Genomic DNA, 11,598 nt, shown 5'->3' with positions numbered 1-11,598 from the left:
GCGAGTGCGAAACAACGATTGAGCTTAATATCGCGTGTGTTTGCGCATTTAGCACTCAGAACGAGAGCTGTGAATTGCTCTCCGCTAGTCGGACGCGCCACCGAACCGTCGTGAAGTGCTTGCTGGTCACTCGCCTGAACGACGGCGAAAACAGCAGCAGACGAGAGCCCTCCGCACGCTACGAAGAAACTCCGCAAAAGACGCACTGTTGCGTTGTGAATTGCCACGGACGTAAAAGAATGAATAACAACGTTCAGTTTTACCGATTTCCATCGTTGTCGTACGAAGAAGAAAGGCGAGAGCGCTGGATACGGGCCGTTTGCGAGCGTGTTGGGTAAGCGAAGTACCCGCGTTCTCCACAGCCGGTGGCATTAATGTGTGGCTCTGCTGTTGTTTTGCGTAGCCCTGATGCAAAATCGTGGCTTGACTATGAAGCTCAGCAGAGGCTCTGACCGCGGTGCTTGTCGTGTAACACGAAGTGAGCAGCTAGAGCCAGACTGGAGACGCGTGATACGCACACCGCGACGAGTTGGTCGTCACAACACAGCATCGCGGACGTATGTACGTTTTGAAGGCTCAGAGTTCTGGGTCTAACTAGCTAACACCACGTGCGTCATACAAGTAAATCGCATAATGTTGGTCGTGACCCCCTTAAGGTTTGTTTCGCCCGTGTCCTCCGCAGTTGCCATAGCTATCTCGGTGGCCACGGTTTTGCCTTTGGTTGTAATCCGCGAAAGTGGACACGCACGTATCCCCATTTGCAGTACATACAAACGGAAGACGACCATCAAGAGACCATTTGAGGATGCGTAATAAAACACTCCAATGCACAGGAAGCGAGAGATGAATTAAGGGAGAATGCAACTGAAAAGGCGAAAATCGCCGGAGCCATTCGCCCCTGATGAACCGAGTTTTGTACCACTGATCGTAAGATGCATAGCTAAGTAAATTGATCGTGTATGTAGGTACTTTATCGCTGTGGCATACGTATATACCCAATTTTAACGCATTGAGGCTCTAGAGAACGGATGTCGGAGGGATTGCCTCGAACTCGGTGTCGTGTGATGCCCGCTTGTACTTGCGAGTTGCAGCGCGCGGGAGTAACTAAAACTTATTTTGCATTGTACTCGCAGTTCGCTTTGATCAGCTTCCTTTGTTTCTGAAGCGTGGATTGGCGGAAGAAGCTTTCCAGGTCCTTGATTTTCAGCAAACCGCGCCTCGACACCAACGAAAGAGGAGGGTTATATTGCGGCCTATGCACATTCGCTTGCGGGCGGCTCTCTTTGCACTACCCAGTTAGTGCCAGGGCTACGATGAGGGCGCTGGTGGCGGTGTTTTTCGCAGCGCCGCCTGGGCAGAGTCTGACGTCTATATGGTGAAGTTACGGTGAGTGTGGCTCCGTTAGCCAAAGAAGACGTGTTTATGATGGTGTGCGGTCCGTCGATCGTCGACCTGGAAGAATCCGATGACGACACCGTGTGAGCCGTGACAAGTCACGACGACGGTTGAGCTACGACGATCAATGCTGGAGCTGGCGTGAGTGTTTCCTTGAAGAGAAGCATTTGATTACCGTCCAAATTTTGTGGACTGGATACGCCATTGTATATTCAAGACTTTGACTGTCCTTGAATAGTTATAATGAATTTAATTGCATTTGTAGCGTGTGATCTGTATGTTTAGCTGCCGTTGTGTAAACACCATCTGAGTTATATTGTGAAGTTGTAACTGGTACCAGCCGGGTGTGCATGTGTTTGTGTTATTTGTATTGCCTTAATTGAGAATATATTTCGTTTTCGTTTATGTTATCGACTCTCGGCTCTGACTCGGTCTTTGGACCACAACCGGCGTTCGCTGGCGCACCAAAGGACCAACTCTAAATTGTCCGCGCTTTCGTGGTGCGTTTTCGGAGGGCCGTGACGCCAGCCCTTAGAATCCGCCCGGCGATTGCCAACCCGATTAGCGGGATTAGTGACAACACCACTAGTGCCTCATCAAGGAAACCTCTCTCAAAACAATGTGGCGAATTACCTCAGTCAGGCCCTTGTGTCTCTCAATGCCCATTAGCAGCGTGCTGTGGGAAACACCGGCACACACTGCATGCTTCGCCCCTCCCCAGGTTTCACGTTTGTGTAACTGGAACACCCTTCCCTACATGCTTCACCTCTTTCCAGTTTTTTCATTGTACAGTTTTGGTGATCTAGAACACACTATGGCGCTCTTTGTCTACATATAGCCCCTGTGCCCATAAACACCATTACATCATAAGTAGGGGGCATTTAAGGGCTCGTTTTCTGGGTTAGACAACATTAATGAGTACTAACAGACAATCAAGCCAAATAAAGTGTACGGGATGCTATTTGTAGTAATTGTGAAATAAATGTAAATAAATAAAAGTGGACGAAAAGCTAACTTGCCGCCGGGAGGGACCGAACCTGCGACCTTCGAATAACGCGTCTGATGCTCTACCAATTAAGCTACGGCAGCGGTCATCCTCCCATCCACTTGATCGTGCATATCTGTGCATTTAAACCGGGGAGTGTTAATGTGCGCCTCTCGTAGCCATGACGGCGAGTGTGGGACACTGTTTTTCAGCCTGCTGGCGTCACTTAGCACGTGATCTTTGTAGGCGCTGCCAGCTGACCAATAATCTCTCGCATACTACCTGAAGGCCTGAAGTCTGGAAGAACGATTCTTCTCATGAAAGAACGAAAGCAGGAGAATCTTAAGGGCTCGTTTTTCTTTGTTAGACACAATATCTTTTAGAACTAACAGGCATCAAGCCAAGGAAAGCATCATGTGAAGCTTTCCTTGGCTTGATGTCTGTGATGCACTGCATCATCATGTATAAAATGTCTTTTACTGCGTGCCCGTTGGAAAATTTTGAAGGTGCGCATGCTTGCGCGTTAACAATTTCCAGAGGTAGTTATTGCTGGTCCCACCAGTGTTTTCTTCAGATGAGTAACTGCTGATATGCGAACAGGGTCGTTTTTCAGCATTATGATAACACAGCGGTCTGAACAGGGGCTTTAGTGTTGTATGCATGTAGAAGTAAGCTTAGCGATGTGGCAAACGGCGCTACATGGCGATCTATGAGGAACACCGCCGGAGACATACGTGGCGAATAGCGCTGCATCCTACCTGTGCTGCTTCCCGCGCTGTTTACGCTCAGTGTATAACAAAAGAAGATATACTTGCCACGTATTATGCTATTGAGCACTTAACATTGCGAGGGAATATGATTGCAGCGACCGCAAGGCGTGGGTCGGTGGCGCGTAGAACAATCGCGGCAGAGCCGTCTGTGCTGGCGGCCGTGCTAAATTGGACACACCAGGACCCAGCGCGCTTTTCTATGGGGCGCTACGACTCCAAATTTCGGCGGTCCGCTGTTCGCGGAAGTCTTCTGCGACTCGTTGAGGGCTCAACACAGAGTTCTGCTGTTTGTGCTGCTGCGGTGGAAGTGGGCCCAGGCCGTTTATTAAAATGTGCTTTCGAGGAACGCTTGCGGGCGGTCAAGGAAAACAATCTGCAAGCGAGGTCAGCACTTTCCCATCGACAAGTTGCACCTGGTGAATAGCTGCAAGTGGTCGAGAGCCCGTGTCCAGGCTTGTTCGTCTGCGTCAGCCACCGCTCCGGACACACGCCACCGCATAGCCCACCTGCGCAGGAGAGATCGTGTTTGTGCAGAAAGGCACCGAACAAGCGTGATAACCAGCGGCGTAAATCCAGGAAAATCACAAGGGGGGACACACATCTTGCCATGGCGGCTATTTTGTTTTTCAATATATAAGCTTTATTTTTTAATTATTTAAATATTGATATCAGGCTTTGCAACAAAATTTAAACAAAAACGAGCATAAGCCTCGGCGCCGAATCAGGTAGCTTAACCTAACAGCACTGAGTAACCAACAGTAGAAACGTACGTTAGTGAGGTTATTGTCCAAGTGCAACTCAAAAGCTCTAGCACATTCCTAGTAAACGTATCATTTGAGTCAAGCGATGAGATCAAAATACTAGCACTTTCTTGTTATCACACAGAAAGGTACAGCTTTTCTTTAAATTCAGCGCCGTCTCCCACTGTGTACGCCTGTTGGAAACGGCCTCCCCCGGTTTACCGATGGAAACATTCTTGTAAAGCATGTTTACGTTAAATGGTGTTCTTATTTTTAGGGGCGAAGCACCTGAGGGTCTCGGCGTGTCGGCGTGCATCGTCGTCTGCTGTCGGGACGGTCTATTTGCTTGAACGCAAGAGAGCGCGCCACCGCCTCAGCGCTCGCCGTGTGGCGAGAGAGAGTGAACGGCGCGCGTTGACTATGGAAACGCTCTTTCTGCGATGAACGCTGTACCAGCTCGCAAGGAACGAAAACGCGTCCTCGGCCACGAGGGACAACGCCGACGCAGGCAGCGTCTGCTAGCGAGTTTCTTGACTGAAAAAAAAAAAAAAAACTGATTGCTCGCGCTGCACAACCGTTCACCAGCCACCCCGTATATAAAGTAACTGGATCTTCAACTGCAATGTAGTGCCGGTGGGAGATTTCTCTTGTGCGTAGTTGAACAATAAAGATTAGCAGCGTGCACGTTAAGTAAAAGCGGACTGCGAGACTCTGTGTTTATACTTTCTTCTGTATCTCATTGCCCATTAGCAGTGATTTTGCTGTGGGAAACACCGGCGTACACAGCGTGTTTCGCCCCTTCACATCTTTCACGTTAGTGGAGCTGAAACGTCCTTCCCTACATGCTTCGCCCCTCCCCAATTTTTTACTGTTGCGGCCTCTTGAAATGGTACTTCAGCTGGCCTCGTGCTGCTCGCAACACTTCCTCTTACTGGAAAATGTACTCGTAAAAGTTGTTGCCCTTCACGCGGAAGTTTATCTAAAGCGGCTAAAACATCTCATAACCACCGCTATAGCCACCGCAACATTGCTTCGTGCGTGCTATTCGTTCGAACTTCGTGTTCCGTAGCGTGACACACGTTGTTGGGCAGGCGTTGGATCACATGAAGGTTTCTAACTGGACAGTCCGGAACAAATCCGGGACATATAGCTGTCCCGACAGGGACGGCGCGGGACTCAGGACGCTGTATGAAAAGTCGGCACAACCCGCAAAATCCGGGACGGTTGGTAACCCTAGGTGCCAAACATCGCAGTCAGAGCGTGCTCCCTGCTCCGAAACTCTAAATTAAAGGATTAGCGCAGCAGCCTAAACGGGCGTAGGGGTCAATGGTGGCGATCAGAAAATAAATATAAAAAACTACACGTTTATACACTGCCAGTAAAGCAGGCTTCGCGCACATACACACACACAAAAAAACAATGGCTGATCAGTGATCCCTCCGCCATAGTAATCGGTATAACACGAAAGTGAAACGTGTCGTCAAAGAAGTAGTTGATTGTTTATAGTGTATTGGTATATGAGAGCTTGTACAATGTCTACTGTTGGTTGGCAGATATAGCACCGTTTGATGGTGGACGCACTCACGTTGACGTTAAGTGGCACATCTCCGTACCCGCGACTAACGCCCATTATCATTAGCTGAAGCTCTTAACATATATGTGGACATCGCATATGGCGAATCCCGCGCAAATATGGCATCAACAAGTACATAATAAACACTGATAATCGATATGCACTCCTTCAAAGCATCGTGAAACGCGAAGAGAAACGTGACGAGCGCCGTGTCTTCCCTTTAGCCTGGCCGTTAATTCTCACAGGGCAAGCGGGGAACGCAGTGAGACAGCCAGGAGAGCGTCGGAGAGCAATTTTTCGATATGGATGAATGCTGGGTGTGTCCAGATAAGATCGAACACTAAGTCCCGGTCCATTCCCCATTTTGAAGAAATTTACTGTAGGTCTAGGCATTACACCCAAAACAATGGTTTCGAAGTTAGTTTTGCGAAAAAAAATTTTTTTTCGCCTGAAAAAAAAATATACAAATTTTGGCCGCAAAAAACACTTTTCCGCCAATTTCGCGATTTCTGAAATTTAAGCGCACCTAGGGAAAAAACGGTGCACTTCTTGGTCACAATATTTATTCCCCTTAAAGAACAAGTGAAATACAATCTTATGAGTCTATTATTTCTCTTGCTTGTCGAAGCACTTTTGAAGAAAAAATCACAAACTTGGCAAATTGCACAAAATACCTGTACTTCAGGAATTTATTGCTGCAAGCAAATTAAAGTGAGAATCATAAAAATCCGTATATAATAACTTTGATACTTTTGCTCTCTCTTAAAATAATTTTCGTGGTTTTATCGCGCTCAGTTTTACTCAATAATTGGGCTGAAACGTAAGTGACTTACCAAAAACGCCGAACTTTGAAAACAGTTTTCTCAAAAAGGCCATTTTTAATTTTTTTTTTAAATCCCTCTGATTGAAGTTAAGGACGTCATCTATTATTCCGCATAAAAAAATGTTGCATTATTTTGGTTGCTAACAAGTTACAATGCGCCAAATGTGACCAAGTCAGCCTAGCGGACGCGTCGTTCGTTATGTGCTGAAACTCGGATATAATTTGTTAAAAATACTTGTACGTCACATAATCACAAATCAGCAGCTCCACACCAACAAATGCGCAGCCAGGTGTCATGGTTCAGCAAGCTTTGTCTTGCGATCAGCCGCTAGACAAAACCGAAGCAGCGGCCGCTCGATGCTGCGGGCACTCACAATACATGAGTGCCGCTTCGACTGCGGATGAGCTCCGTTTGCGCGCGAAACTACGCTCAGAGGACAAACGAGATAATGAATGAATCACTGTGAAAGTCAAAGGCTGTTAAGTTCCAATAAAAGCTGCATTCTCGGTTTTGCGATGCTCGTACTCTAGCCGCGGTGTGCTGACTGCGGTTGGAAAGTGAACGATGCCAACGCGTTGTGTTCCTGAGCGCACGAGCGGGGATATGAAGAAGTCGGCCCGGCATTTCTTCTCCGCTCCCAGCGACGAAGCGCTTCGCTCCACACGGAACAGGTCCCTTCTGCGCGCCGACAAAGAGGTCTGGACAAATTCTAAGGTTTGAGACAATCATTTTCACGACGGCGATGTCCTCGAAAACTGCGTACATGTTATCAACGGGACGGTTGCTCAAACAGAGCGTGAAAAATGAAGCCTCGTTGAAGGTGCGATCTCGAAGGTTTTTTCCAAGCCTACCTTCCTACCTCTCGTCGCCCCAGCAGCGGAAAAGAGAGAGCGTTCCGGAGACGACTTGTCAATGTGCTGCCTGTGGCCTCGGAGAGCAGAACAGTGGCTACAAGGGATCCCTTCTGCCGGAATTGAAGAGCTCACATTGAGTGACACTGAAGCTAGCAGGGTTGTATAAATGCTGCTTCAAGCTCACGCGGACCCGCGACGAAGGCTCACCTGAGTGGCGGCACTATTGATGACCTCCAAAAGCTACACAGTCAACAGACCTTTATTTTGTGAAGGGGCTCCTGGAAGCAGCTGCTGCACACCTCGCCAGTGCAAAGCTCTTCCGTTGCAGGCAACTCGCGCGTTCTGCCACACTCAGGAAAAACGCATGCAAAGAGATGCGCTAAGGGAGAAAGAGCAAGCGCGGGGGCAAAATAAAATGAAAATTTTCCAAATGAAGGCGATGAGGGCGACGGCGGCGGCGGCGGCGGCGGCGGCGGCGGCGGCAGCAGGCGGCAGCAGCAGCATCAGCTGCTGCAGCTGTGCAAGATTTTCGTCTTTGGAGAATATCACGAAGTTGAAGGTGCATTTGACAGCTATAAGGATTCAGTGCAGTTCATGGATCGCTGCCACCAAGAGAAGCAGGGGCGCAGCCAAGGGAGGGGGTATTTCCCCTCGAAAATGTTCAATTTTGCTTGTGCATTATATACACGCACACACACAAACGCACTCACGAACATACATAGAGTATAGTTGAGCTCCCCCCCCCCCTCCCCGAAAAAAATTTCTGGCTACGCCCCTGAAGAGAAGAGCTGGACTTTGAAACTTCTCTGGAGCAAGTGCATGACAAAAGCTCGCAAGGAATGAGATGCACAAAGATGTTGGAGATGAACTGCCTGATTGCAAGTCCCAAAACATATGTGGTTCGCTGCACAGTATATGGCGCTCATCGCACTTACCTCGACTCAATCAGGTACTATCAGGCGTACAACTTTATGAATATCCATGACTACAGTGCAGCTGCTCTTGAAACAATACACACCTTTTTAATGGCCAAGCCTGGCGTACATACGTGCGGAACACTTGTGCTCTATGAGATTAAACTCAACGATACTTCAATAGATCACCTGACAATTAAGTTTGATGGTTTTGTGAACTTTTCGACTCCAGCACGCACAGGCGTGCGCAGAGGAGGGGCAGGGGAGCGACCCCCCCCCCCCCCCAGTCACCTAAGAAGAGGGGGGCGAAGAGTCTACCCCATACATTGTCTATTTATTTATTTATTTATTTATTTACAAAATACTGCAGGCCCAAACAGGGGCCCAAGCAGGAGGGGCAAAAGTACACGAGAAGGCAGAGCGAATAAAGGCAGAACAATCGCATACTCAATAGAAATTAACACTGATAAATGTAAAAAAGAAACTGCAGTATAAAATAAGGCAAAAACCGCATAATTTCTTTAGAAGTGGCACTCTAAATTGAAGCAATAAAAGTAGAAGCATAATCAAACGAAAATTTTCACTCACTCGAAATAAGACCGTGTTGCAAAAGCACGTCATACATATTACATAGCTGGACACAGAGGCACAAAATAAGGCAAGTGACATTGGCTTTTTACACTAAGGACCAGGGAAACAGAAAATAACAGATAATGAAGGTATAAAAAAATGGTACATCACGGTCAGAAGTTCAAATAGTGACCTGTTCTAAGAAATCGGCGTTATGTAAGGGGGAAAATGGTAGGTTGTTCCAGTCGGTGATAATTCGCGGGAAGAAGGGATATTTGAAAAGATTCGTGCGTGTCCGGTATGGTGTCAAAGAGTCAGCGTGAGGATGCCGTGTTGTTCGGGCAGTAAGTAACATTATGTAAGGACTTGGGTTTATGGCTAAGAGTTGATTTTTCCGCAAAAACAGAAATTTTAGTCTCTGTATTTTTCTGCGTAACTGTAGTGTTTGATTACCATTCTGCGTCATTAAAGTAGAGGGAGAGTCACTATTACGAATTTAGAATAGATGAACCTGACAGCTTTACGCTGAATCATTTCCAGTGAATCGATACTGGTTTTTGTGTACGGATCCCAGACAATGCTGGCATATTCGAGTTTAGGCCGAATTAGTGATGTATAAGCCGTTAACCTAGTGCTAGAGGGTGTATCTTTTAGCTTATGTCTGAGAAAGCAAAGTTTTCTGAACGAAGAGTTGCATATGTTGGTAATGTGCGTATTCCAACTAAGCTTGTTAGTTATTGTAATTCCCAGGTACTTGTACTCATGCGCTTCTGCAAGCCTTTCGGAACCCAGTTTGTACCCAAAAGAAAGTTTTTTAGATTTCTTTTTAGTTAGTGACATGTACACTGTTTTACTGACATTTAACTCCATGCTCCACCGATCACACCAGGAAAGAATATTTTGGAGATTATAGTCGAGTAAGAATTTGAACAGGGGAATGAATTTCATTTGTAATGTCATTAATGAATATGAAGAATAATAAGTTAATAGGGAGGGGTGGCACCGCGACGAACCTCCCCCCCCCCTGAAGGGGAACCCTGCGGACGCCTATGCCAGCACGGACAAAGCGGGGTCTCATATCTGCCGACCATGCTTTGGTTATGTTCATGACTCTTTTGCACTTACGCTCGTTCATCCCGTCGCACTTGTGAATGTGGTGCTCCGATGAAAGAAAATAGTGCTGCCTTTTTTTCTATCTCGAAATAAAAGTGCCGGAAGTCTGTACATATCAGAAAAGGCTGCCCGGAATTTATATATAGTACCTTAAAATATGTACACCACTTGGCGTGCTGATTGCTACTTCACGGCTTCTTCAGTGAATTAAAATGGGAGGGATGAAACGAATACTTGGAGCTTTCCTACAAAGTACTGTTAACTAGAGTAAAACAAAGACGTAGCGCGTTTTCGTGCCCGTTACTGCTGAGATACTGTCATTGTCCTGAAACTAAAATTAAAAAGTCTTTGGCGTCTTGGTGACGATGACGAAATGTAGCGGGAATCTTTACCATAACTCGTTACTAAATGCGCGAGAATCGGCAACAGCTCATTAAAGGGACCGACAACCAACTTTTGTGGTACCCGTTTTCTTGAGTGCAACGGGAAGCTTATCGGTCAGAGCTTCTAATCACGGAGTGGTAACGCAGAGAACGCCGTAAAACATTTGTAATCAGAGTTTTTCTATATGTAGCGATTATGCAGTCTTAATATCACATGCTGCAAACAATGAGAGGTGAGCGCGATAGCGATTATACGCCAGCAGTGGTGACAAGTTATGCCCTAAGTATAAAAAGGCAATGTTACGTTTGCAAAGCCTGCGGTGCCGCGACTACTGCTTTCTAGCGTATTAAATTACTTTACAATAGTTATAGCGTTTTTCTGGGGCTTTTTATAGAATTACTTTGGCCGTACACGGGTCGCTTTATCACATTTTAGTCAAGCCAAGCGAAGCTAAGCCTTCGAAAACGAAACAAGCGGTAGGATACACCAGCAGTGCTGTTCATGAAGTGGTAGCAATCCTCCACAGAACAGTAAGTCGATGGCATTTTGCGAGCAGCAGCGCAAACTCGCTTGCTACTCTTCAAAAGTCCGATACGACGAGAGCAGACGAGAGTCTGCTCTCGTCTGCTCTCGTCTTCAGCAACTACGCGGGAAACGCCGCCCGACGCCGCGCGCATGCGCCGCAGCCTCTGTTTCACTGGAAGCCATGAAAGCAGCGCCGCATCTCATGCTTTACTGCTTTTACCTTAGAAACAAAAGGGATTTGACAATAACATACATATTCAAAATTTCAGCCCTCGTTTTGGTGCGTGTAAAAGCATTGGACTACGTACAACAAAGTGCTTATAACTGCATACGTCTAGTTCATGCCGCTCGCGCTAGGCTGCGCGACATGCCGGTTTTCGTTACTTTTAAACGCGATTTAAAAATATAAGTCGTACTCAAATCACGAAAAGTATGCTGGAATCTGTCACTATAATTCACGGCCTTTTCATTTCTATTAGGATCTAATCACCCGTTCTGGCCAGTTGTCGATCCCTTTAATAGAGGCTAGCGGACGGCCAAGGCTGATGGAGATCTTGAAAACGCACTCCAACAGCACAGCGGCGCTTTTCACAACTCGGAAAAGGTATTCTATCGATCAGCTAAACACGAGGATCGGCTATACAGGAGGCCATAAAAATATTAAAAAGGGAATAGGTGAAAAATGCCAGGCCATGCGCGGAAACCGCAGCACAGTCACAGCAAAAGCTGGAAGAGCGGCATTTCTAGAGCCCGTTGTAAACTCTCTTGGGGCTACTAATACAAGTACACTAGCAAGGTACCCACTACTCCATAAATCACAATATTTGTGAAATTGGGAAGCACCTACAACGCGATTATTCGTCATTGTGCGCAGAAGCGAGCTCAGCCCTTTGTAATGGGTTGGAAGGTTTAAACGGCTCACCAGTTACGTAATTCGCATTGTGTGACGCC

At 46.9% G+C, this 11,598-nt stretch overlaps 1 long non-coding RNA gene across 1 annotated transcript in view; it reads right to left on the bottom strand.

Annotated features, from left to right (window-relative positions):
- Nucleotides 1-3,268: 3,268 nt before the first annotated feature.
- Nucleotides 3,269-11,598, bottom strand: part of LOC125758158 (uncharacterized) — a 55,774-nt gene continuing 47,444 nt past the window's right edge. The window contains exon 3 of the long non-coding RNA XR_007415914.1: nt 3,269-3,656. This is a non-coding gene — a long non-coding RNA (uncharacterized LOC125758158). The remainder of the gene's footprint in view (nt 3,657-11,598) is intronic.

Source organism: Rhipicephalus sanguineus, chromosome 4 (assembly GCF_013339695.2).
Source record: "Rhipicephalus sanguineus isolate Rsan-2018 chromosome 4, BIME_Rsan_1.4, whole genome shotgun sequence".
Taxonomy (NCBI): Eukaryota; Metazoa; Arthropoda; class Arachnida; order Ixodida; family Ixodidae; genus Rhipicephalus; species Rhipicephalus sanguineus.
Note: the sequence above shows the minus strand (reverse complement) of the source record. Positions and strands in the feature narration are given on the sequence as shown.